Raw genomic sequence first — 26,360 nt, 5'->3', positions numbered from 1 at the left:
GCCACCCATAGACTTATCTGATTTTACCACCGGGGGTACTGTTCCTCTTCACGGGTCGGCGCAGCTTCCACTGCATCTTCGCCGAACCCCGGCCCTTAAGGGGAAACAAAAGGACAGCAAGGTGAAACAAAGGGGCTAACAAGGGGAACCCTCCTCACCACAATAGACTTACCTGATTTTACCGCCGGAGGTATTATTCCCCGAGACTTCATACTTTCTCTCAGCGCCTGAATAAGGGAGAAAGCAACAGGTTACATATTGACATTATTTTATCAAACTGTGTTGGAAAATACAGATCCTTACCAGAATACTACCGGTTGCCACGAGGGACTCTTCATTAGGGTCAAGCTGCAACCTGCAAGGAATCGGACAAGAGTGAAAGTCAGGCATTTGAACTCTTACGAACTTTATACTTATGGTGTCTTGCCGGGAATCTCGGAGTCAATATTGTTCTGGAACTCACCAATTCCTTCGAGCCAGTGAAGCAACTGGTTATCAACGCGCCCCTGCGCTCAATGCAGGATGGAGAGCTCATCTTTTCAAACCATCAGGTGAGACTATAAGAGGGGACATCAAAGGTGATCTGTGGGGAGAACAGCGGGGGTGGGGGGATTTACGCTCAACTCAACAGGTGGTTAATTCCCTTTCTCCATTTGCAGAAGAATATTCCTACGGGCCAAGCAAACAAAGCTAGGTGGGCCAGTCCAGTCCGTCATCTCGGCCCTACGCGTCACATTGGCGGAGACCGCAGCTGTCCAGTTCCGATCGACGCCTCTGTGGGAGCCAGGTGAGCGTAAAAATGCCTGGATATGTATCCGGACATCCTCTTTCATCCTAGGCCACCAAAATTGTCTTTGTATTGAACGGAGGGTGTTGGTGATGCCACAGTGTCCTGAATGAAAAGTATCATGACATAGGCTTGTGATCTTTTGCCGCAGTACAGGAGTGGGGATGACCAAGCGATTGTCCTTGAACAGATATCCGTCCCTTGTCTTAAGTTTCCATCGATTGTTTCTCCTAAACTCCTTCCAGGTTTCAGAGGACTGAGTTTGAATTCGAATATCCTCCAGGAGTGTGATTGCTTGGGCAACAAATATTGTGTGGGGACACATCTTAGGAAAAGTGTGATATTCAAGGGTTTCGTAATCAGGACGTCTGGATAAGGCATCGGCTATTATGTTGTGTGTTCCAGAGACATGATGGATTTGAAACTGATATTGAGCAAAAAAGAAGGCCCAGCGGGCTTGACGACTGTTTCTACATTCTAGGGATTGTAGGACTTGAAGATTCCAATGGTCTGTGCGGATCTGTACCAGGTGTTTGGCTCCCAGGAGAAGATGACGCCAATCAGTGAAAGCCTGGCGGATGGCTAGCAGTTCCTTTTCAAGGACGGAATAATGAATTTTGGTGGGAGTCAAGGTGCAAGAAAGATAGGCGGCGGGGTGTTCTAACTTATCATCAAGTTCCTGTTTTAGGACTGCCCCGATAGCGTAGTTGGAGGCATCAGTTTCCACAAGAAAAGGGCGATCAATGTCGGGTTGAGCTAAGATGGGAGCTTATGTAAACTCCGACTTCAAGCGTTGGAAAGCCGTATCTTTGGCTGAGGTCCACTGAAAGGGGATATCCTTCTTCAGCAGTGTAACAATAGGATGTTCAATCTCTGAAAAGGTTGGTATAAGTTTCCAATAGAAGTTAGCAAGCCCAGGAAGGATTGAATTTGTTTTACAGTAGTTGGAACGGGCCAGGATAGAATGGAATCTATCTTTGAGGGCTCCATTCCAATTGCCTTAGGGCTAAGAACGAATCCGAGATAGTGAACAGTTGATACATGGAAAAGACACTTCTCGGATTTGCCAGGAGCTTATGTTCATGTAGACGTTGTAAAACTGCCTTTACGTGTTCATGTTTCAGATGGTCCTTGGAGTAAATCAGTATGTCATCCAGATATACAATGACGAAGTGGAACAGCATGTCAGAAAACGCCCGGTCCATAAAATGTTGGAAGACCGCTAGGGCATTAGCAAGTCCGAAGGGCATAACCAGGTATTAAAAATGGCCAAAAGGTGTTCTAAAGGCTATTTTCTATTCGTCACCTTCCTTTATACGAATTAGATGGTAGGTTCCCCTGAGATCTAATTTTGTGAATACTACTGCACCTCTTACTGCTTCCAGGATATCTGAAATGATAGGCAATGGGTAGCGGTCCTTGAGAGTACACTGGTTAAGGCCACAGTGATCTAGACATGGTCTAAGCTCCTTGTTATCTTTCTTGGGAATGAAAAATAACGAAGTGCCCGCCGGGGACTTGGAGGGTCGTATGGTGCCATTTTCCAAGTTAGTATCCAGGTATTCCCGGAGGGCCCTTTTTTTCAGGTTCTGATAAAATAAACATTCTCCCAAAAGGGATCACTGCTGAAGGCTCAGTATCGATGGCACAATCCTCAGGTCTGCGAGGAGGAAGAGCTTGAACTATGGCAGTCGAAAATACATCTGTGTAAGCCTGATAGGCCCTGAGAATTCGGATATTAGAGACAGTGACTGGACTCTGTTGAATTTCTTGCGAGTTTTCAGAGGACTTTGGTAAGGAATCTAGGAATAAGCAGTGGGACATACAGTGTTCAGAACCAAGAAACAAGGAGCCTGCTTCCCAATTGATGTTGGGGTTATGCTTCTGTACCCAGGGCATGCCTAGAACTATCGGCTAGTGGGCAGATCTTATGATGTCAAATTTGATCCTCTCTTGATGGTGATTTATAGAGAGTAGGATCTCTTTAGTTTGAAGGGTTATGGGTCCTGAAGATAGGGGTCTTCCATCAATTGCCTCTACTGGTTGCATCGTCTCTTGAGTTATATGTGGAATGTTGTGAGTAGTGACCCAATCATGATCTATGAATTTACCCATGGCTCCACAATCCACTAATGCCAGAATGGGGTAAGATTCTTTCTTGGAAGGCGATAGAAAGGCCTGAAGAATCACAAGCTTGTTTGGTCCAGGAGAGTTCAAGGAAGGAATTGATGTGGAGCAGACATCATTCTCCCGAAACTGTGCCCCATCTAGGATCGGGAACTGGCGTTTCCCGAACGCCGTGGAGGAGCAATAGGGCACTCTCTGACAAGATGTTTATCGGAGGCACAATACATGCAGAGTCCAGTGTGAATATGGCGCATCCTTTCTTGTGGGGTAATAGGTCCACGGAATGCCCCCAGTTGCATGGGTTCTAGATCTGAGGTCAGAGAAACTGCGGGTTCTGGGCTGGAAGGGTGGTCTGTGACAGCTTTTTTGGAATGACGATTTCAACTTCTTTTTCTCTGCCTTTCTTTCCTTGCACAAGTGACCACAGTTCCAGGGGTTTTTTTGAGCTTCAATAAGGGTTTGAAAAATGCCTATCTAATCCTAAAACTACAAATTGGAGCAAGCTACGACCATCAAATAATCCTTACCTCTAAATACAAATAGTGTGGGTAACAGTGTTACTAAAAAGAAGGAAGTGTTCACAAATAATATGTCAGGATGTTCAGACCATTGGACTCCCTTCCCCACGTTATCAGCACGGGACAAGGTGGTACACTCTAGCTTAGCACAGTCTCTGGCTTATCTAGCATGAGGATACAGTTCAATCTTTATCATCAGGGCCTTCCGTGCCCAAATCTCTTTGCCTTTCAAAGTGTCTTCTTTCAGAGGGCCTGATGTGACAAACAAACAATAAGTTATCTTCTTCTTTTAGATTCGACAAGTACTCAATTTCACAGGCGATTCACTATTCACCAAAGATCCCCGTCAGTTGGGCTCAGATCCACTTAACACAATGTTCGTCGATTATTCATACATCCAGTTTCTCGTGTCATTCACGGTTCACCCCGGAGCCCCCTCAGCCGGGCTCAGATCCTCTGTAACACACTGTTCAATTAGTCTCCCTCCGCCGGGCTCACACCAATTTCAAGTTAGCATTTTCTCACAAACTTGCTTTAACCAAAAGCTTTCAGCTGATCTCCCTCCACCGGGCTGGAGCCAACTTCATTGTCATCAACTTTCTTTACGTTATTAACATCAAAGACTTTCAATTGTGCACAGGATTTTGCTTAACACCTTGCAGGACCACTTCGATTCACAATTCTTTGTCACTCTTTAGCTTTTTCCACCTTTCAGTTGAATACCTTACTGAGACTTTCGAATGAGCATCCATGCGGTGCCAGACCACTCTGTTTAAGGTATCATATCTTGGCTTCAAAGTTCAATCACTCAACTGGTCTGAAATGTTTACTCGCGTTGATTATCACATACGCTTCATACACTTTTCCCTTCAGCTTTCCCTATACAATGTTGCCACTTGCAACCTTGGCTTCAACACCGATCAGCTTGGTATCAGTCTCCCAACTCACCGGCTGTGCTGCCTTCACTGGTGCTGCTTGATTGTAAGAGCCAAGGACAGTACCACGGCGGCAAGCAATTCCCTCCGCCTTGACTATCAGCGCGGGAGAGCCCTGGTACCTCCGATAAACAATTCAGGATTCTTCAGCCTTGTTTCCTGGTCTTATGGTTTGGGTGTTAGTCCGCTTTCTCTTGTAGCGGGTTGTCCGTGAGAAGGTGTTTGTGTTGGAAATGGGGGGAGGGTTGAGTTACTAAATATCCTACTTGGTAGGATGGGGTAAAGGTGTTAAAAGGAAGGGGATACCGTGTCTCACCATCCGGTGTTCCACTTCCACTCCCCAAAGACACCCCTCACCCAGGTGATCCTCCCGCACTTGTCCACCCGCAGGAACTGGATCCAAAAGTGATGGCCATGTCCTGGCCGCCTGGATGACAGATCCCCGGGGGCTAGCTGGTGAGACACCCTCAGGTTTCTCATACTATGAGTCAGCTACCACTACGATAGAAGAAACCTATTAGACTGGTATGCGCGCACACAGGGGAGAATGTCATTGCTGCACACATACATCAATGGCACCGCACAGTTCTTTTTAAATTGAAAACACGCACAAGTTACTTCTCATCCAGGGACTCACTGACAGACTTCAAGGTGCGCACTGCACACTACCCCTTTGTCTGACAATAGCATCGCACAAAATTTGGGGGGGCCCCCTGCGGGCCATACTGTGAGTGCCTCCCCCCCAAAGCTCCTTAAAGCACAGGGAACGCCGCATCCCGGGCCGGCCCGGACCACCACGTGTGTGCAGTGACCATCAAGATTATGCAGCTGCAGGGGCATGCACTACAGCAAGTGAAAGAAGTAAATATGTTTTTTGTCTTCAAATTTGAAGGTTTTAACCACATATAATGCACAATCTGGAGGTGCTAGAATTCACAGAAGCCCCGAAGGGTAACAAACATTCCCACAACAAGAAGTAACTTCCCACACCATCCACTATCAGCCCTCCTCCACCCCCTGCCCTGGTACATCCCTCTTCTTTATAACTAACACCACTGTGTTCTTCCTGGCACTTTACTTAAGGAAAATCCAAGGAATGGTTCGGTCAAAAAAATGTATTGCACCTACGGGTCGGCCATGTGTTTTTAAGCATAAGTCGCTCGATTTAAAAAAAAAATCCTATGGACCTTACCCGAGTTTTCGTCCATTAAACGCATGCGAAAACAGGCACCAGGGAGCTGACATTTTGTGATAATCCTATCATTTCCCCCATCGCCCTGGCTGACCTGCTTTTGCGGCACTAAATCATATCCCCCGCCCCTGAGCCTGTCATCAGCAGACGCGTACCGCCCATTTCACAACGCCAAAGCACGTCTCGTGTCAACATTCGCTGCGCTTCAGCTAATGACGTGTCGCCATGGAAATGGCAGGACGCCTCTTTCCTCAATAAGTATAAACAGACCGTTTCACAACACAAAGCAGCAGATTTTCTATTCCATTCCTCTCTCTGTGCTACTTTGAGTATTGTGTGACTCGTTTCTGTGCTCTGGTCAGCTACCTTCGTTGCTTGTAGCCCCTGTGAACAGATACCAGTACAACCGCTATCAATTATTTTAGTTTAACACACAATGGATACAATAATAATGCCCTACATGTACGAGCGCGAGTATACCGAGGAGGAACTACTGGAAAGGGAAACACGCGAAAACGATGGGTCTTCGGACGGCAGTTGGGAGGACGATTCAACAGCTGAAGAGCCTGGACCTAGTTGCATGGACGGTGTTTCCACCTGGTGCACATGCAATCGGTGCGAGCTAATGCCAACCGAGGACGAGAACTGCTGCTGCTGTGAAAACTCGGGATGCGTGGCCTACATTTCGGAAGGCGAGCCACGAACGCAATGCATCACCAAGCTGCCAGACTTCAGGGTAGCCTGCCTCACACGGTCCGTGTTGAGGATAATGATGGTGCTTATGCACGAACTTCGCGCAACTGTTCGTCCTCGTAATCCGAGTAACGAGTAAGTATACTCTGCTTGTCATGCCACTCCTATTTCATGGTCTTCTACTATATCCAAAATGACATATACATATCATTGTAACGCATGAAAGTCGTTCAATAGTGTGCAGTGTCTAAATAGCATTTTTCCGAGCAGAATGCCATTAGTTACAAGAATTGTCATTGACAACAAATGTTTATTAAACTTATCTTGGTCATTTAAAAACAGTTTGTTTCATTCCTTTTCACAGGTGGTACAGGCTGGTGGCCTATCGTTCCTTTACATGGTGGCTTCACGGGAGGCTTGGACAACGCGTTCGAAGAGTGATACCCGCCTGTGCCATTCGTGCCATAAGAGAAACGTTCCCGAGTGACAGCGGTCAGTACAGGGGATTTCCTCTCGCTGTGCTGCAACCTGAACTGTACAATGTGTAAAGTTTTGTATTTTTGTGTCATAAAAATAAGCTACAAAATAAAACACCACATATATTTTAACAATGGTTGTTTCGATTTTTTAAATCAATCAAGTGTGTCTCCATTCAAGGATGAACGTCAGACAGCTGTGCTCGGAATGGGTGAAGTTCAGGTCGCTGTGAAGCGGGGTGGTCACTATCTAAGCTAACATAATATATTATCAATAATGCATGCACTAAATAACACTTGTTCAAAGTCTTTCAGTCGGTTATGTCTCTATAAAAGTCACACATATATCTATACTATCAATTAACATTGGATTATACAGGCCTTAGGTTAAGGGTCTTGATCACTATAATACACTGTTTGAAGTGTGGGTCTGTGCTCACAAGAATCTCCGATATGTGGCATTTGTTATTGATAGGCAACGATATACTGCAGTAGGGGTCTAATGTTAGTTGGGGATCTGCTAGGTGGGAATCATGGCGTGGTCAGTGGTCTGGCACATGAAGAGAACACCTTGCAGGGACACAGGGTCAGAATGGCAGTAAGTTTCCACTGGCGAGGGTGCGTGGGCAAGGACACGTTTGTGGAGATGATCGAGCCATGTGCTTGGTTCAGGCCGGTTCACATGCAGGACCGTGATCTCAGAGAGTGATGTGTTACATTTATTAGCTGTTGCAAATACCGCTGGAGTTTTCCAGTCAGAGTGAGAACGAGGCTGTGGGCCATGTGCTCTGCGCGCTGTACTATCGCAGTGAGGCATGGTCACCAAAATGGAGTGGAAAGGGGGTACAAAAATGGATGCCCCGTGTCCTGCTCAGTGTTCCCATCTACGCGAATGTCATCCAAAGTTAACATCACATAAGGGCAAGGGGCGAACCCACTACTGGAGGCACTTGGTACGAGTTTCTACTGAGAAGTAAAGGATGAGAGGGGCCTAATGGCCCCTCGCTCCCACACACTTGCCTGCACGCCAAAAGGCAGTTCGCACCCGGGGATGAGCGCTGGCATGGGGGGCTGTGACGGGCGCAAACGGCCAAGGTGCCAAACAGCATGTACACTTCAAAAGGTATCCCACGCCCAGGGGCCATCGCTCACATGGCCTCCTCAGACCCCGTGTCTGTAGGCAGGCCTCCCCTGAGGCAGGCCGCCCCCCTGCAATCCACATAAGTGTGTTTCCATTCAGCAGTCTTCCTGTGCCTTATCTGCACGCCCCAGGCCCATCCATCCCACCCCCTCTATCAAAGGCGGTTCGCACCCGGGGATGAGCGCTGGCATGGGTGGCTGTGACGGGCGCAAACGGCCAAGGTGCCAAACAGCATGTACACTTCAAAAGGTATTCCATGCCCAGGGGCCATCGCTCACATGGCCTTCTCAGACCCCGTGTCTCCAGGCAGGCCTCCCCTGAGGCAGGCCGCCCCCCTGCAATAAACATAATACCACGACATACACACGTCATTCATTCACAAACACACCCCTGTTTCTAATACTTTATAAACCACTTGATATGTCTCATGAAAACATCTTTGTGCTTTGCAAGTCAACTCCTGAACCTTCTACCTGAGAAGCACTGAGATCTATGCTAATCTGATGGCCGCCGTGCTATCTGTGACCGCTTCGAGCAAACTCGTCAGTGTGCTACCTGTGGGCATCTACCTGTTCTCCTGCAACATACTGCTCGGCCTGCTGAATCCAACTGTTTGTTGGTCTAGGTAAGGCCATGTATCCTAGTCATATTTCGGTCATTTTTACATTTCAATCCATTTGCTATTACAGTACCCAATAGAGCTATGGTCATTGGTCTCATTTCTATTTTGAGTTTCAATTGTTATGCTATCAATAGATCTATTTATTTTCATCTGTGTCAATTGTCATCGAATTGCATCCTTCGGGGGTCCAGTCTATAATGTAAGCATGGTTCCTTTTCGTGCAAGACAGAACATCCAAGGGACGAGTCACATGTTGAGAGTTTAGTCACATAATTAAAAAAATGTCTGTAACTTATGCAAATACTAAGCCGCACATAATGAACTATAGTTCCGGCGACCAAAACAAACCTTGCATTGAGCATGGTATGGTTCATTTACTTTTTTATTACATTTTTATTCATCAAGGTTTTATAATAATCTTGATATTTACTTTTCAGAATTTTCAACAATGCCTGCCTGTTCGATTAGCGGAAGACCCATGCTAAATCTGAAGGCACTACAATGCATGTATTCCCGAAAACTGTTGATCGAATAAGCGAATGGGTCAGACATTGTGGATATCCACTGGATGAGCTGGAAAGTAGAGTCCAACAAGTCTTTGAGGACAAGAGGGGTGATTGATACCGCATCTGCAGCCGGCACTTTCCCTCGAACATGTACACCACATCTTGGGTAACAAAGAAGAATAAACGCTGATCGACACGAAAATTGCTCGCAAACGCTATTCCCACTCTATTCGTCCACAATCCGCCACTGGTGAGTCAAGTGTCCGTTTTTAGCTTTAGGCCTTGCGGTAGTGTGTAGGTAGCCGAATGGATTCATTGATATTTTAGGTGTTGTTTCCAATTTGTAAGACTTTCGACATTGATATGAGTGTATAGCTTTTTGAATAATGATATTTATCAATATATTATTTTTAGATTTCATAACCCACAAACGAAATCTATATATGGGCACAGGGAACTGTGCTATATTGCGCATTACTCAAGTATTCTGTCTCCTTACATGGCAATTTTAAATATTGGCATTTCATTATCAAACAATAATTTACATTTACAACTTCTTGACTATCCCTTGAATCTGAAGCAAGAACATTCTACTTCTGTCACGTATTTGCAATTATCAACCACTTCTAGCGCGTATCAGGTAATCATACTTGGCTATTCCGCTACAGACTTGTTTTATGCATGTCAAGTAATAGTTTGTATGTATCGTGTGATTATTTTACCAATTGTTTGGTTAGTGCTTTCCAATTGATATACACCTTAGTTGTCATCCCCTGGTGTTTGTTTTCAGTTATAATTAGTGTTATCCATACTAATGCAAGTACTGTCTTTCAGGGAGATGCTGAAGCGTCCACCACATTAACAACAGCCCTAGATGTTCTTCAGCAGCCCGAGGTATGGATACTGACAGCTCAACTGACCGTGATCATCAGGACTGGAACACTTGTCGTTTGATTGTTCTACACCATGTTTCATTTGTGGTTAGCCGTTGATATGTACCTGTGCGGTCGACCCCAAGCGTGTGTTGTGTTTTCAATATTGTAATCCTTACTAATGCAAATACTATGTTTCAGGCAGTTGTTGAATCGTCAACCCACGCACTTGATGCAAAGCCTGACATTCAAGTAATTCCGGTGGAAGCGGGACCATGTGGATACGAATCGGCGCAACAGCTTTTGGAAGTGCGCACCACATTGACAACAGCCCTAGATATTCTTCAGCAGCATGAAGTATGGATACTGACAGCTCCATCGAGCATGATCATATAACGTGATTCCATTTGCTATACTTTCTTCCCTATTAACGCAAGTACTGTGTTTCAGGGAGATGATGGAGCTTCCACTACAATCACAAGATCCCATTTAGATGATGCAGATGTAAAGAAATCGGAGAAATAAGTCGATTAAATCTGATCATTTTTAAATATTCCTTGATTCTTTTAGACAATGCAACATTTGTGGATATCTCTTTATATGTACCTGTGCCGTCGACCCCAGGTGTGTGTTATGTTTACGATATTGAAAACCATACTAACGCAAGTACTGTGTTTCAGGGAGTTGCTGATGCCTCCTCTTCAATACAATCATTCGTGGCAGTCCATGCAGAGCCAGAGGTATGGATACTGACAGCTCCATCGAACTAGGTCATCAGAGCTCGAATACTTGTCGTTTGATTGTTCCACACAATGTTTAAATCGTGTATGGCTATTGAGATGTACATGTGTGTTCGTCCTCACGTGCGTTTTATGCTAACAATATTTTGATACACAGTAATGAAAATACTATGTTTCAGAGAGTCGATGGAGCTTCATTCCGTGCTGTCTATGCGGATACAGAAAATATAGTCAGAACTCCTACCGCCGAACTCCCCGGCGCTAATAGCGCCAGATCACAAGTTCGGCGGTAATGTAAGTCCCCATTCCCCACTGAGCCCATTCGGGAATGCCCCATTCCCCATTGGGCTCAATGGGGAATCTTCGCGCTAATACCGCCGGCGGATTTCCCGCCGGCGGTAATAGCGTGAATTTTCAGCGGATTTCCCCCCAGCTCAGAGCTGGGGCGAAATCCGCCGAAGCCCTGATTCAGCGGACCCTTAAATCCGCCGGTAACAGCGCTACCACCGGATTTAAGGGTTACCGCCGAAGTCGTGATGAGGCCCATAGTATTCAACAGTTGTTTGATGGATATTATAAGTATGCTGAAATGTGGGCATTCCGTCAGAGGGAAAGTATATGGGAAGCCATTGATTCATGTGACTCGTCAAAAACCAGGCAGTAACTTCACAATACATGCCGCCTGTAGATTACATCATACGTTCTCATGGTCTGCACAACCGATGCTGGGGAAACTGCCCGCAGGCAATCTACTGTGTGCAGCTGCATCACTTTTTAGTGGCTCCAGTTTTAGAAAGTTAAAGTCTATCTTTCAGTTTGCGGGACTCCATTTCATTTAAAAAACACAGTACTACAAATACCAAAATGATTATCTGTTTCCGGCCATTAGTGATGCTTGGAAAATTGAACAATTGTCTCTAGCAAGTACATCCGAAGGCAAACGATTCAGGCTAGCCGGCGATGGACAGTGCGACAGCCCTGGATTTTCTGCCAAGTACTGCACCTACCACTTTCAGGACATGGATAGTAAGAAAATTGTGAGTTTGGTGGTCGTGCAGGTAACACAATGTACATCCTCAATGGCCATGGAGAAACTAGGATTTATAAAATCAGTGGAATATCTGCAATCGAGTGGAATGCACATCGAACTCATAGCCACGGACAGACACGTTTCAATTGCCAAGACAAAGAGAGAGCAGTTCCCACATATTAAACATCAATTTGACGTATGGCATCTTGCTAAATCAATCAATAAGAAAATCTTGGCTGCAGGGAAAAGAAAAGGTTTGGAAAGTATTTCAGAATGGACCCAGTCTATCAGCAACCATCTTTGGTGGAGCTCCAAAACTTGTGAAGGGTCAGTGGAAATACTACTTGAAAAATGGCGGTCACTGATGCACCACTGTACCAACGTGCACCGCTGGTCAGAAACCCTACATTTCCACCAATGTGAACATGGCCCTTTATCCCTAGTGGAGGCACGGAAGAAGAAGTGGTTGAATCCATCTTCACCGACACACAAAGCCATTGAGAAGATTGTTTTCGATAAAACTCTATCAAGAGATTTGAGGGGACTGACAGAATTCTGTCACACAGGAGGTTTGGAGGTGTTCCACAATATGTGCCTAAAGTACAGGCCAAAGCGCTTGCATTTCAGCATACAGGACATGAGACATAGGACTCTACTTGCCGTCTTGGCCCATAACGAGAATCTCGGCCGTGAACAATCTAGGACTAAGGGTAATGTAAGGATGCCTCGCTACACTAAGGCCTTTTCAAAAAGAAGTAAGCAATGGGTGATCAAACCAGTCTATGAGGAAATGGAGTTCTACTTTGTCAAAAGCCTTATTGTTGCTGTATTAGAGAAGCACAGATATGGAATTTTGAACGTTTCTGTGCAGACCACTGATCCATTGCCACCCAACATTGCCACTGTGCCATGTCCACCCAAAGGAGAGCTAGTTGTGAAGTACAAATCCCGGTTCAAATAATTGTAATACGATTGTCTTTTTGTAAATATATTTTATTGTACAGTGTGCATACAAAGTACGCTAACCCTAACCCCTACCTTCACCATGCTGGGTGCCGAACTACCTGGGTGTCATCTTTGAATTCTCTCTCTATTCACCTCATATTGCTGACCTTGTCTATATGTGTATGTATATATTTTTGTTGATGTAACTAATTTTCGCAATCTCTTATAAATGCTGGGCACTGTTAACCGAGGGGAGGGTTGCGTATTGCAAATAATAAAACAAAAACAATAAATCTCCCTTTCAACTCAACTCCTCGGGTACTTTATACTTTCCCTGACCTTCCCCAAAAAAGTAAGTCTCAATAGTTATGGTTCTTTGGGGCTTCAAAGCTCGCAGACAACGAGGACAAAATTGGGGGCCTTAGAACGCGCCAAGCGAGCCGTTGCAGATGGGAGAGAAGCCAGTTCGCATTTGCACATTGAGGCGCACTACATAGATGGATTCGAAACTTCAAGTTCTCACAGATGGCTTTACTATGGGATGTTGCAAAGAAAGAATGTATGCTCATTTCTAGTGAAGGTCAGCGGCTTTGATTTTCAGCTCGCGCCCTGAAGAGGCCCACAACTCGCACTGGCAGTATAAGGTTCTATTGTTTTTTGACCTTGAGAGACAGGGACCATGCCGAAAGAACTTCATTTGGAGGGGGGTTTGGGGGGTGCAATAACGTAAGAGACGATAAGGCTGAAAATTCTTAAACTAGACCGGGTTTCATGTTAGTTCAGTATACGAAAAATCGTTGTCAAGAGCACAGTGGGATTTACGGACTACATTACGCAGAGACACAATGGAAATTGCAAATATAATGTAAGTAACTCTTTAGAAGCTTTTATACCGGAATGAAGAATAAATGAATGGATGCATGAATAAATGAATGAATGAAGAGCTTTGAAAACGTTTGTGGGATCGTCCTTGTAGCGGGCACATGGGCATGCAGGTCCACATTCCACACTGATGTAGACAAAAAGTCGTTTCTCATTGTGTACTAACCTCAATTTATTTTGTTAGTTTTCGCATTGATTTTAGAGCCGAACATACTCCATTGCACAATCCTTGAAAGCAAATAGTTTCAGCTCGGCCGTAATAAATAAAATGAATAATATTAATAAAGATCGGCTGGCGAGACTAATTATAAATTTTATGTTTTCAAAACAGGTATATACTTCCCTTTTGCCACTGCTACCAGTTTCAGACACTGGCAGACGGTTTCTTCAGCCGCCAGCTGCAGCTTAATGTAAACAACTGCACCATTCTGATGATCTTATGGGACGATCGCCAAGGGCCCATATGCCCTTACGCGGTACTAGCGGCTAGAAGCAACATATCAACCTTTACGCTGGCCTAGTGCCTACTTGATGGAACAGCCTTGCGGTTCAACGTGCGACAAAAGTGCTTCTTTGAACGAAAACCAACACCCTGTGTACCATAAAGGAACAGCGCGTGACTCACGATAACATTTTACGGATTTGCGGATAGAGATAAAAGAAAATAAATGACTTTCGGAGTTCATATGGCAATTGCTGTATATTCTATAAACATTTAATGTCAAATAAATGTACTTACCAAATTTACTGTGTTGCTGTTTGATTTTAAAGTACAGTTTCATATTCCGAATTGTGGCGCGCTGTGTTGTGAGCTGATCTGTGTTGGTTTCCGGGTTCTGTGTGAAGTCGCGTAGAAGATGACTGGGCGCGTTTGCCTACGCAGCACAGTAACGTCACGGAGAGAGGCGGGGAATATGAATGTTTTGATAATGTCAGGCTCAGGGGCGGGGGATATGATTTAGTGCCGCAAAAGCAGGTCAGCCAGGGCGATGCGGCAAGTGATAGGATTATCACAAAATGGCGGCTCCCTGGTGCCTGTTTTCGCGTGCATTTAATGGATAAAAACTCGGGTAAGGTCCATAGGAAATTTTTCTAAAATCGAGCGACTTAGGCTTAAAAACACATGGCCGACCCGTAGGGGCAATAAAAAATGTTGACCGAACCATTCCTTTAAGTCTGTATTGCACTCCCTCCTTACCAATCACACCATTCCTTTAAGTCTGTATTGCACCCCCTCCTTACCATTCACATCCTCCCTGTTATGGTTCAACATTTTGAGATTTCCTCACTAGTGAGCACCCCCTCTACAATCCTTGTGGTGCACTCCTTGGCGCAAGTAGTTCCTTTATTGTCTCATTTCCCCCTTCTGCTCCAGGACGACTGGAGATCTCACATGGGCTACAGAGCCTGGTTGATGTATTTCTCAATAGATTTGGCCCGCTCCATCTCAAAAGGGCCAGCCAGACCATGCAGCAAAAGGGCCAGCCAGACCATGCAGCTCTGCCGTTACTCTTTCCATTACATACAAGTTCCTTGCCACAGTCAGCCACTCATTCTTGCCACGGGGGGGTCTCAGTTGTCTATCTAGTCGCTGTGCAGGACCTTGCAGCTAAGAGCAAGGATGCAGCCATTTTGGGAAGCCTCCTATATTCCCATGTCTCCTCCTCCAACCCAAACAGGGGGAGACGTCATCCGGCTGCTCCATCTATGTCCCTTATCCACCCTAAGACCTCGTCCCAAAAGGCCTGAACTCTTGGGCAGTCCCACCACATGTGCCAGCAATCTGCGTCCCTCCCGCACCTCCTCAAACACTTGGGGCTTGTGTTAGGGAACATCCTAGAGAGTCTGACTGGGTCATCGTGCCGTCTATGGACTAACTTGATAGAGTGGAGTTTGTATTAGCAAGAGATGGATGTTTGTGCTGCACCCATGCACAATCTGTTCCATAAGTCAGTGGCCCTCATTACGACCTTGGCGGAGAACCATGGTGCTATTTGCACCATGGTCCATGGCGCTAAGCTGCCAACTCCGCCATGGTGGTTGGCGGACTTACCGCCCCATTCCGACCTTGGCGGGGCGGTAAGTCCCCAATCCCCATTTACCCTTCCCCATTCCCATTTTTGCCCCATAGGGTATAATGGGAGTGGGGAAGGCGTTAATTACGCCACCGTAAATTACGATGGCGTAATTAATAACAAGGTCCCTTAGCGCCATGGATATTAACGCCTGCTAAAAGCAGGCGTTAAAATCACCATGGCGCTAAGGGAACTCGTACTCAGGCGGAAAGGGGCGCCATGGTTTACGCCGGCGTAAACCCCTTTCCGCCAGGGTCGTAATGAGGGCCAGTGTCAATGTTGTCCCCAAAGTCGCATCCCCACCGACCTCCTGTAGTTTATCAGTGGATCCCTCCCTCTGCCCAACCAAGGCCTCATACATATACAAGATCAACCCCCTCTTTTTCTTCGAATGGGCGTTTGTTCACTTTGTATCGTTTCCCTCAGTTTTGCCCCTGTGAGGGCCCCTTTCAACTGTAGGTAGGTGAACACAGAGAGCTTACATATTCGCAATAACTCCTCCAGATCTGTTATGGTGATACATGTTCCTCCCCTCTAGAGTTGGCCTATCCTCTCGAGTCCAGCCTCGTACCATTTCTGGAATCTCTCCGGATTAGGTATCATGTCCCGCACCCCTGGGACCCATAGATGTCCCAATGGGGAGGGTCATGTTGTAATCCCGTCCATATCCACCCCTTGTTTCCAAATATCTCAGAGGGTACCCACAATAGGGTGATCACAAACCCTCATAGGGTTTTTCTTTCTGGGGACCCATACCCATTCGCCCACCGTGTCTGGGTGCAGCATTAGATTATCCAGCCCGATCCACTAAATGTCATGCTGAGGTCGAAGATGAGGTATGAGGACTCGTAACTGCGCATCCTGGTAGTATAAGTTCATATCTGGGAGACCCACCTCCCCCCTTCTCTTTAGATAATAACAATGTCTCTCTGGGGAGCCAAGCCTTTTTCCTCTGCCAAAGAAACCTTGAAATAACACCCTGAATCTCTCTAAAGAACCCCTCCGGAATGCAAATGGGAAGCATATGGAACCTGTATAGAACCCTGGGAGAACCACCATTTTAAGCACATTGAGATGCCCTAACCAAGAGATCGTTAGCTTACCCCATTTTGTGACGTCTTCCTTTATTTTATGCATCAGGGAGGGCGTGGGGGGGGAATTTGCCTCAAATAGGTCCTCACAAGTTCTCGTGACATTTATACCCAGGTATTTCATCTTGTTCAGGCATATCTGCATCCCCAGTCGTGTGAACCTATTTTCCCCATCCCTCTTCCGATCTAGGGGGAAGAGCACCGATATAGGCCTGTTAATTTTCGGTCTCGCGCCCTGACCATATTGCTCAATCAGTGAGAGCGCTGCGGGTATGGGTTGCAGCGGTCCCTTACGTACAGGAGCATATACAAAGCAATTTTATATTCCACGCCCCCGACATGAAATCCCACCACCTCTGGGTCATCCCTAATCCTTTGGGCTAAAGGTTCTAGGGAGAGTGCAAACAGTATTGGGGATAGAGGGCAGCCCTGTTTCATTCCTCTCCCCAGTTTGAACCAACGGGAGAGTCCTCCGTTCACCGCAACACTCACTCTGGGTGATGCATACATGGACATTATGCTACAGAGAAAGTTCCGCCCAATGCCAAATTTAACGAAGACAGCCTTGAGAAAGCTCCACTCCACCCTATCGAAAGCCTTCTCAGCGTCAAGTGATAGAAGGGTCGGGTCCCCCACCATGTCCCGGGATGCATGTATCACATGGAGGGGCTTCTGCATTGTATCCGCACCCTGTCTCCCCTTAATGAATCTCACCTGGTCCGGGTGGACTAGTACCAGCATATGCCCCTCAAATCTGGTCGCCAGGATCCAAGTGTATATTTTCGCATCTATATTCAATAGGGAAATCGAGCGTTAGGATGCACAACCCCGCGGGTCCTTCCCCTCTTTGTGTATTACGGTAATGAGTACCCCCTCAAATGATTCCAGGGCCTTCCCAGTAGTTAGTATTTTGTTGAACAATTCTGTCATAAATAGTGACAGGATGGGGAGAAAGGATTGATAAAACCCTGCTATTTATCCATTCTTCCCCAGGGCCTTGCCCGTTGCTAATCTGCCCACTGTTCTCCAAACCTCTTATTCTGTTATGGGGACGTTTAGTGCCTCTGATTCTGTATGAGAGAGTTTAGGTAGGTGAGTCTCTGTGAGGTACTGGGCTGGATCGTCAGCTTCCTGGCCCACCTCTGAGGAGTACAGTGACTCATAAAAAATCACAAAGGCAACTGCAATCCCGTGTCCCGGGGAGGCAGGATCCCTGTCTGCCCCATCAATTCCCTTAACCCACCTTTCTGCCCATTGCCCCCTCAACCTAGCCGCCAGTAATGCAACCGCTTTGACCCTCTTCTCGTAAACCTTTTGCTTCAAATATTGGAGATTCCGGATTATCCTCCCCTCTTCCAATAGTTCCTCCTGTTTACCTCTTGTGGCCGCTGTGTGTTCCTCCCGGCTTCATGACCGCTTGTGCACTATTTTGTCCAACCTCTGGATTTCTTCCGCAGCCTACCTTCGATAAGTCCCTGTTTCCTTTTTTCCTTGCCCCTTCTCTAATTAGAATCCCTTTCCACATGGCCTTTCCCCGCCTCTCATACGATATCTTGTGCAACCTCTCCCGTGTGATTTGTTTTGAAATATTCACTAATTTCCTCAGTCAATTCAGTGTGTACACGGGCCCTTCCACAGTGATTCATTGCACCTCCACTTCGTTCCTTTGTGTATCAGACCCCGCCATTGGAATTCGGCTGTGACCATATCATGGTCAGACGACGATATTGGGATGATCTCTGAGTCTATCACCTCCTCACACAATTCCCTCATATGTACATGTAATCTATTCTGGTGTATGTACTGTGTAGGGGCAAGTAAAAGGTGTAACCCCTCTCATGGGGATGGAAGTGTCTCCATATGTCCCTTAACCCATATCCCATCAATGCTTACTGAAATTCGAAGTGTCCTGGTCCAGGCGAGTCCTGTACCATGTCCTGTAATGTTTGCCTGTCTAGATCCTTATCTGCCAATATATTAAAGTCCCCCTCCCCCCCCCAATAATAAGGTGACCCCTGCTCTCAACCAATATCTTTGCCATTGCATTCCAAAAAAAGCTTAGCTGGCCCTGGTTTGGGGAGTAAACCGTTGCGAACGAGAACCGCACTCCCCTTATGGTACCCGAGACCACCATGGCCCGACCCTGCACATCCAACCAAGTCTTAGTAAGTTCCATCCTTCGCGATCTGTTCACCAGAATCCCCACCCCCGCCTTCTTCAGTGGGCCAGATACCCAATATTGGATACCTATATGCACACTTTGGATCTTCCTCTCCTCCCCCCCTGGAAAATCTGGTCTCCTGCAGGAACAGTATGTCCAGTCCCGATCTCCAGAACTCCCTTGCTAGCAATGACCTTTTTGTGGGTGAATTAAGCTCTTTAACATTAAGGTTGCCCACTTTCAGCGTGTCACCTCGAGGGACCCCTTGAGCTTTAGCCATCACGTTATCCCTATGGGGGCCCTCGATTCTTGCCACCCTCGAGGGGTGCAGACTTCAAAATGAGCCATGCCATGAAGTTCTAGGCTAGAGAATTGGGTCTGTACCAGCGGTTCCCCCTCCAGTGGGGGAGGCGGGCACACGCCCCAATCAATGGAGTCCCACACAACCCTCTTCCTATGCTGTCCTTCTGCTACTCAGGGTATCCCAAGGGTACGCCTACTGTGCAAGGTGTTCCTCAATCTATTCTTCCAGTAGGGTGTCTGGTCTGTTTCTTGAATCCCAAGGCTAACTGGCCCGAGTGGCATCCATGGGGTCAATGGCTCTTGAGGAAATTCGGAGAAAGGGCATCACAATGATAAGGAGTCCCACAGGTCTTCCAGCAGCTCCCTTATATGGTCCACCGCCTCCCCAAGGGGGGACTCAGCCCTCAAACAGTGTCCAGGTCAACAGTCTCCATGCCAACCAGGGCTCCGCCATCCCCGGGCAATCTCAACAAAGTCTCTGGCAGTCTATGAGGGAGGGGGCAGGCGGTTCTATTAACCAACAAGTAATCCTTATAAGGCAGACAAAAGGACAGACATGATAGGATCAATCATGGCGGGGGAGCAGTTCCCACCTCCCCCGCTCCCTGGTCCCCCAGCGGCGTCTGAGGGGGGGCAGTCAATTCCACCCCCACCGTATCCTTAAGAGGGCTTTGTTCTACCAAATGGCGGAGGGAGGATGAGAAATGGTGGCCTCAGGGTGGGTGTGCACTGTTTCCCCTCAACTTTGCACTGTCACAGTGTCTGTGAGCCAGGCGTTTAAAAGCCCACCTGGGTAGTCCCCACCGCGGGCTGCTCTTTGTCCATGTACTGCCCTGTTGCAACTGCCTCACCTTGGGTCCACAACGGGGGAAGTATGCCCCACTCCCCATGGTGCCTCTTCTGTAGCCGAGTGGCGATGTGTCTGGATACTTCACTGGAGCCTTTCAGCTTCAGGCCCCTTCGTGCTCCGCAGCACTGGATATCGCTGAGGGAGCCTCTATCCTCCGGCACCCTGCTGACACTGCAGGTTCTATCTGGGCCGTGGGTGCCCGTCTGTGGTCCCGCCGGCTCCCACGTCCCTCTCCGATGTTTCCTGTGGTGCGTACCCAGGGCACTTCAATGCTGCCGGTAGGGTGGCCGCCCGACCCCCGACAACTCCTCAACTTGCCCGCGTTGCCACCTGATGATGCGGGGGCGGAACGGTTCTCCACCGGCAAGGTCCCCCAATCTCCCCGTCCTGCTGCTCACTCTGAACCGAGTGTGCCTTAGGGAAATACGTTACATGCGGCTTCACTGGCTCCTTGGGCCCGGGCACTGGGCATGCCACAATCCTTCTCACAACACAGAGGGTGTCGTTCTCAAGGTACCCCGGAGCATTTTCTTTCTTTCTTTTGGCAGCGTGTGCTGGGTTATTTATCTCGTTTATGGTCTCAGCTAGGCCCGGAGGTTGGGGGTGGCGAAACCCGGAGGCCCGCTTCACTTTCTCGGGCCCGGGTTGGGAGAGCCCGCTAATGTAGACTAATCATCAGCGCGCCCCCTGGTGGCCTGTAAATATGTTTTTTAATCAAAGCTTAATGTTTCACGTAGCATAGAAAGAAGAGGGCACTGCTGGGTCCACAAATATACCAGCCACCAGTGGTGGCTGGTGAGTTGTTTTTTTGGAGGGTGTAAATATTTGCCACAGGTATGCAATTGCAACCGAGCATAGTGAGGAGCCGAACTAATAAAATTTGGGTTGGAGGTTAGGGGGGATTCTTCCCTCTCCCCAGAGAAAATGTTTTGAATAATGGGTTAAAATGGCACATTACACAGCCAACAATCAGTTTTGTAGAGTGTAGGGTAAATCATGAAATAAGTGCAATAGATGCAACTCACCAAGAGTGCACAGGTATTTCCCAATACATTATCATGCTGGTCCCTGCAACATATGCCAGTATAAAAAACATTTTCATATGCTAGTATTCCCATATAAGACCATACTCATGTTTGCTTTAAGATGTTCTTTTAGTGTATCATCACTGGCACTGGGTATTGGGCACCAAACTGGCTCTGCAAATACATGCCAGTACTCCTATGTAAGAACATACTCACGTTGGTTTGGTCATTAAGAGTGACATGTCACAATATGAAAACCTGTCCAAACTGGTTCCAATGTAAGCCAGTCTAGACTCATAACACTTATCATGCTTGATTCATCATGGATGCTCAGTAAATAAAAACTCATGCTACAGTCAAAAATATACAGGCCGCTGCACCAAAACATCAATCTAGCGAGCTAACACTACTTATCATGCTTGCTTTTTTAAAGATGCTGAGTAATAAATGTCATGCCACAGTAAGCAATGGCTAGACTGACTGTACCAAAATGCCAGTCTAGCCAGGAAATGACACTCATGAACTTGGCTTTGCCTGAAAATGCCAATAAAACATGCAAAGTCAATAAAAGGTGTGTCAAAAATGGTCTATTGATCCCCAGTCTCCCAGGGCCTCACACACAAATGCACACATGCATCCCCTTTCACCCACTGGTCACTCACCCATACATCCCCTCTCACATTCATTCACACTGCAATCACCACTCGGGCACACAAACAACCAACCACCAACAACATTCAAAAACACAATATTGCATTCATACTCATTCACCCACCAGTCACTCACTCACATCTTCTCTGACATCCACTCATTGCATTCTCTACACAGGCACACACCCACCTACAACATTCAAAAACATACCATCACATTCATACTTATTCACCCTCCAGTCAATCACTCATACACCTTATCGTGCCGCCACCCATTGCATTCTCTACACAGGCACACACCCAGAACATTCAAAAATACACCATCACTTTCAAACTCATTCACCCACCAGTCACTCACTCATACACCTTTTCTCGCCTCCACTCATTGCATTCTCTACACAGGCACACCCCCACCCACCCAGAACATTCAATAACACATCACAGTCATACTCATTCACCCACCAGTCAATCACTCATTCACCTTTTCTTGCTGCCACCTATTGCATTTTCTACACAGGCACATACCCACCCACCCAGTACATTCAAAAACACCCCATCACATTCATACTCATTCACTGATCAGTCACTCACTCATACACCTTTTCTTACCTCCACCCATTGCATTCTCTACACAGGCACACACCCAGAACATTCAAAAGTACACCATCACATTCATACTCATTCACCCACCAGTCACTCACTCATACACTTTTTCTTGCCTCCACTCGCATTCTCTACAGAGGCACACACACACACCCACCCCGAACATTCAAAAACACATCAAATTCATACTCATTTACCCACCAGTCACTCACTCATACACCTTTTCTTACCTCCACCCATTGCATTCTGTACACAGGCACACACACACACCCACCCACCCAGAACGTTAAAAAAACACCACCACATTGATACTCATTCACCCACCAGTCACTCGCAGCTTCTCTTACATCCACTCATTGCATTCTCTACACAGGCACACAGCCATGCACAACATTCAGAAACACACCATCACCTTCATACTGCTTCACTCACACCTTCTCTTACATCCACTCATTAGATTCACTACACAGGCACACACCCACCTACAACATTCAAAAACACACCATCACATTCATACTCATTCACCCATCAGTCACTCACTCACACCCCCTCTTACATCCACTCATTGCATTCTCTACACGGGGCACACACCCAACCACCCACCCAGAACATTCAAAAACACACCATCACATTCATAATCATTCAACGACCAATCACTCTCATCGTCTCTTGCATCCACTCATTGCTTTCTCTACACAGGCACACAACCACCCACAACATTCAATAACACACCTTCACACTCACTCACCCACCAGTCACTCACACCTTATCTTACATCCACTCATTGCATTCTCTACACAGGCACACACCCACCCATCCAGAACATTCAAAAACACACATCACATCACTTCTCATTCACCCACCAGTCACTCACTTTCTCTTACATCCAATCATTACATTCTCTGAACATGCACACACCCACCCACCCAGAACATTCAAAAACACACATCACATCACTTCTCATTCACCCACCAGTCACTCACACCTTCTCTTACATTTACTCATTGCATTCTGTAGACAGGCACACACCCACCCACCCAGAACATTCAAAAACACACATCACATCACTTCTCATTCACCCACCATTCACATATATACATCTGACACGCACTTCACACATGCAAAATAGACATCATATTAAAAAAAACTTTTTCTTGCAGCTTCGGTCCGTTCTTCCAGGCCATCCTCGGCTCCCCCATGCCGCTAACTAACAGGAACCAGTAAGCTGCAACAGCTTCCTGGTTCCTGTATGTGAGCTCTGAGGAAGCCGAGGGAGAAGGGATTGGAGCTGAACAGGGCATGTGACATGTGCCACATGTCACAGTCAGCTCCAACGCCAACCCCTACTGAGCGCCCCCCCCCGGGCCAGCCTTCACTCTGATGGGTGAGGACTGAGCCGGTGAACCACCAGACATCCCCCACTACACCAGGAGCTTCCGTTTTTTTTTAAAACTTTTTTTTTACAATTCTTTAAAGTCATTGGGGTCGCAGGGAGTCCCCGGGGGTGGCAAACTGCGACTCGGCGGTCGTCGCATTTGCGACCCCTGGTGACCCCCAAATGATGCCCCTGCAAACACTGTGCCATTTCAAATTGAATATTTTAACAAAAATCAAATGTAGCGCTCAATCGCACTGCTTTTTAATGGGTATTTGAAATCCACCCATCTGTGCTGCGCACATGTGTTCCTGGTGTGGCTGGTGGTGTGCAACCCCCCCCAGAGGCAATGTGGCCATTGTTAAATAGTATTGGAAAATGCATCCTTAAAAATGGCTGCCGCTTCCTCTTCCCGAGAAACATCCCACCATCCGAAGCTGCTTTGATCTGATTGGCTGCCACTACCATCTTTTAGTCAATCCAGATCGCCGGCAGGCTGAAGCAGGCCCCTCCCACAAAGGCTCTGAAACTAAGTCTCCTGTCTGTGCCTGTCTGGGCTTGGGCCCCACTACATTGTTACCGCTGCCAAAGACATGGATTATTCTGGGCACCACTTCCAAGCGACCCTGGACTATGACATCCCTCCTGCCATCACGTGAGTGTTGACTGTTGATCAGTGGCCTGCTACATCTCTCCTGGACTCTACCCGCCTCCCTCCAGGCATTTCATTGCACTATCTCTGCTGACTGATACTCCCTTATAGGGCTGTCCTCCCTCTTACATTGATTGCTCCTACTGGAGTTCCTACCACACTGCCCTCACCTCTATACTGCTGTGCTACATTCAGGTGTGCTTTCTCCTTGCATTGATTGTGACTGTTAGTTTGAAAATGATTTTATGTGTGTGTTCTTCTTGCATTGATTGTGACTGTTAGTTTAACAAATCGAATTTAGGTGTGTTTTCCTCTTCTTGCATTGATTGTGACTGTTTGCTTAACAATTGAATTTAGGGAGTACCTCCACCCTGGATTGTCTAGTTCTGCTAGTTAAGAGCCTACTTTCTCCCTCAGTCTCTGTTTTGTTTCTGCCCCCACTAACTTGTCCCCTCACCTTTAGCTCCCACTGCTTCTTCCCATTCCTATTGTGTATCCTTGTTCCCATTCCTATTGTGGCCCCTTGTTCGCCTGCGCCCTCCTGCTAACTCCCTCCCGTGTGCCGCAGCTGCTCAGCCTGGTTAAGTGTAGCACACTGTGTGCCCCCTCATTATGGCGCCCTCTATCTCTCCGATCTTCTCCAACTGTTTCTCTGTCTCTTTGTCACGCTCTGTCCCTGGAAGGTATGGCAGCGTTGGAGGCTCTGTTAGTTCGGTACGTTACGTTCACCCTATCCTATTGTAGCGATCTAGTCTTCCACGACTTCAGCACTATATCCTGAGGCCACGCCCCCTGCTCTGATTGTTGCAACCCTTGTTGCTTGTAAGCTCATAGTTTTGCTACTCTTTGCACCCTATTATGTTTTTACTCTGTGCTCCCTTCTCCAGCCGGTTCGCCGGTACGCTTTTTACTATCGCTTACCCTCACGCTTTTGGGTGTTGCATGGCTCACGTCTCCCGCACTCGTCCACCTGCGGAGCCGGCAACTCTTGCGATGTTCCTCACAAGGCTTCTCCCTCTCGTGGGTGGCTGCTTGGCTCGCGCCTTTGCTGTATTTCTCTGTGGAGCCAGCAACTCCTGCAAAGCCTTCTCTTTGCTTCTCCTTGTCGCGGGTTGCGGTTTGGCTCGCTCCTCCTTTTCCATCAGCTCTCGGGCATACCCGCGACTCTCTCTTTGTTATTACTGTTTAGTTTATTTTTCCCTTTGGCTCTCCCATCTTTCCCCGGAGTCACGGCCTCTCCTTTTCATATTGACACTCCTTTGTTACTGGCAAGGGCAGTACATCGACATATCAATACTAGTGCTCTGGTTCCAGCCTGCATTGTTTACCCCAGTGCCTTCAAGACATCCGAGTACTATATTGCTAGACCTGCAATATTACCATCTATCCACATCAATCCAGTTTTTTTTTTGCCATTTGGCTTTTTCCCTGTTGGGGGCTGGCTCCTCTGAGTCCCCTCTTGTCTGCAGTGTTCCTACGCAGTCAAGGTGGCGTCCGGGGGAGCCTGCCCTTATCTCTACGAAAAGAAGAAGGAGGAGAAGGATAAGAAGGACATGGAGACCAAGAAAAGCCGGAGAAAGAAGAAGACGGAGACCAAAGACAGCTCCACCGAAGAACCAGGTGAGGAGGGACAGAGGGAGGATTCACCACAGTGTGAGAGCTTGTAACACCAAAGGACAAACATGGGATCTCTGGAACAATATCAGAAGCTGGTGGAGGCTTTACAAGGACTGACTGTTGAAGTGCAGTCTCTTTGAGCTGAAAACATCACATTGAGGCAACAGATAGCCATAAGAGAGGACCAACGAGGTGACCTTCCTCCCCAGTCATCCATTCTGACATTATGGTGGCAACCCCAAGACCTTTAAAGAATTCCTAGATGTCTGTTTGGTGTACTTCACTTTTCGCCCCCGGGCCTATTAACTTGATAGAGCTTGAGTTGGGTTCCTTATTTAAAATCTCGTGGGGAATGCCCTGGCATGGGCTACCCCTTTGATCAACCAATCTGACCCTGCTATGAATGACTACGCATTATTCACCCAACTATTCAAGGGCAGCTTTGACCGACCGGAAGTGCAGTACTCCTCATACGAAGTCCTGCTTGACCTA

Source organism: Ambystoma mexicanum, chromosome 11, assembly GCF_040938575.1.
Source record: "Ambystoma mexicanum isolate Mex_15411 chromosome 11, UKY_AmexF1_1, whole genome shotgun sequence".
In the NCBI taxonomy this organism is placed as follows: domain Eukaryota; kingdom Metazoa; phylum Chordata; class Amphibia; order Caudata; family Ambystomatidae; genus Ambystoma; species Ambystoma mexicanum.
The sequence above is the reverse complement of the archived record's forward strand: the minus strand, read 5'-3'. Positions refer to the sequence as shown.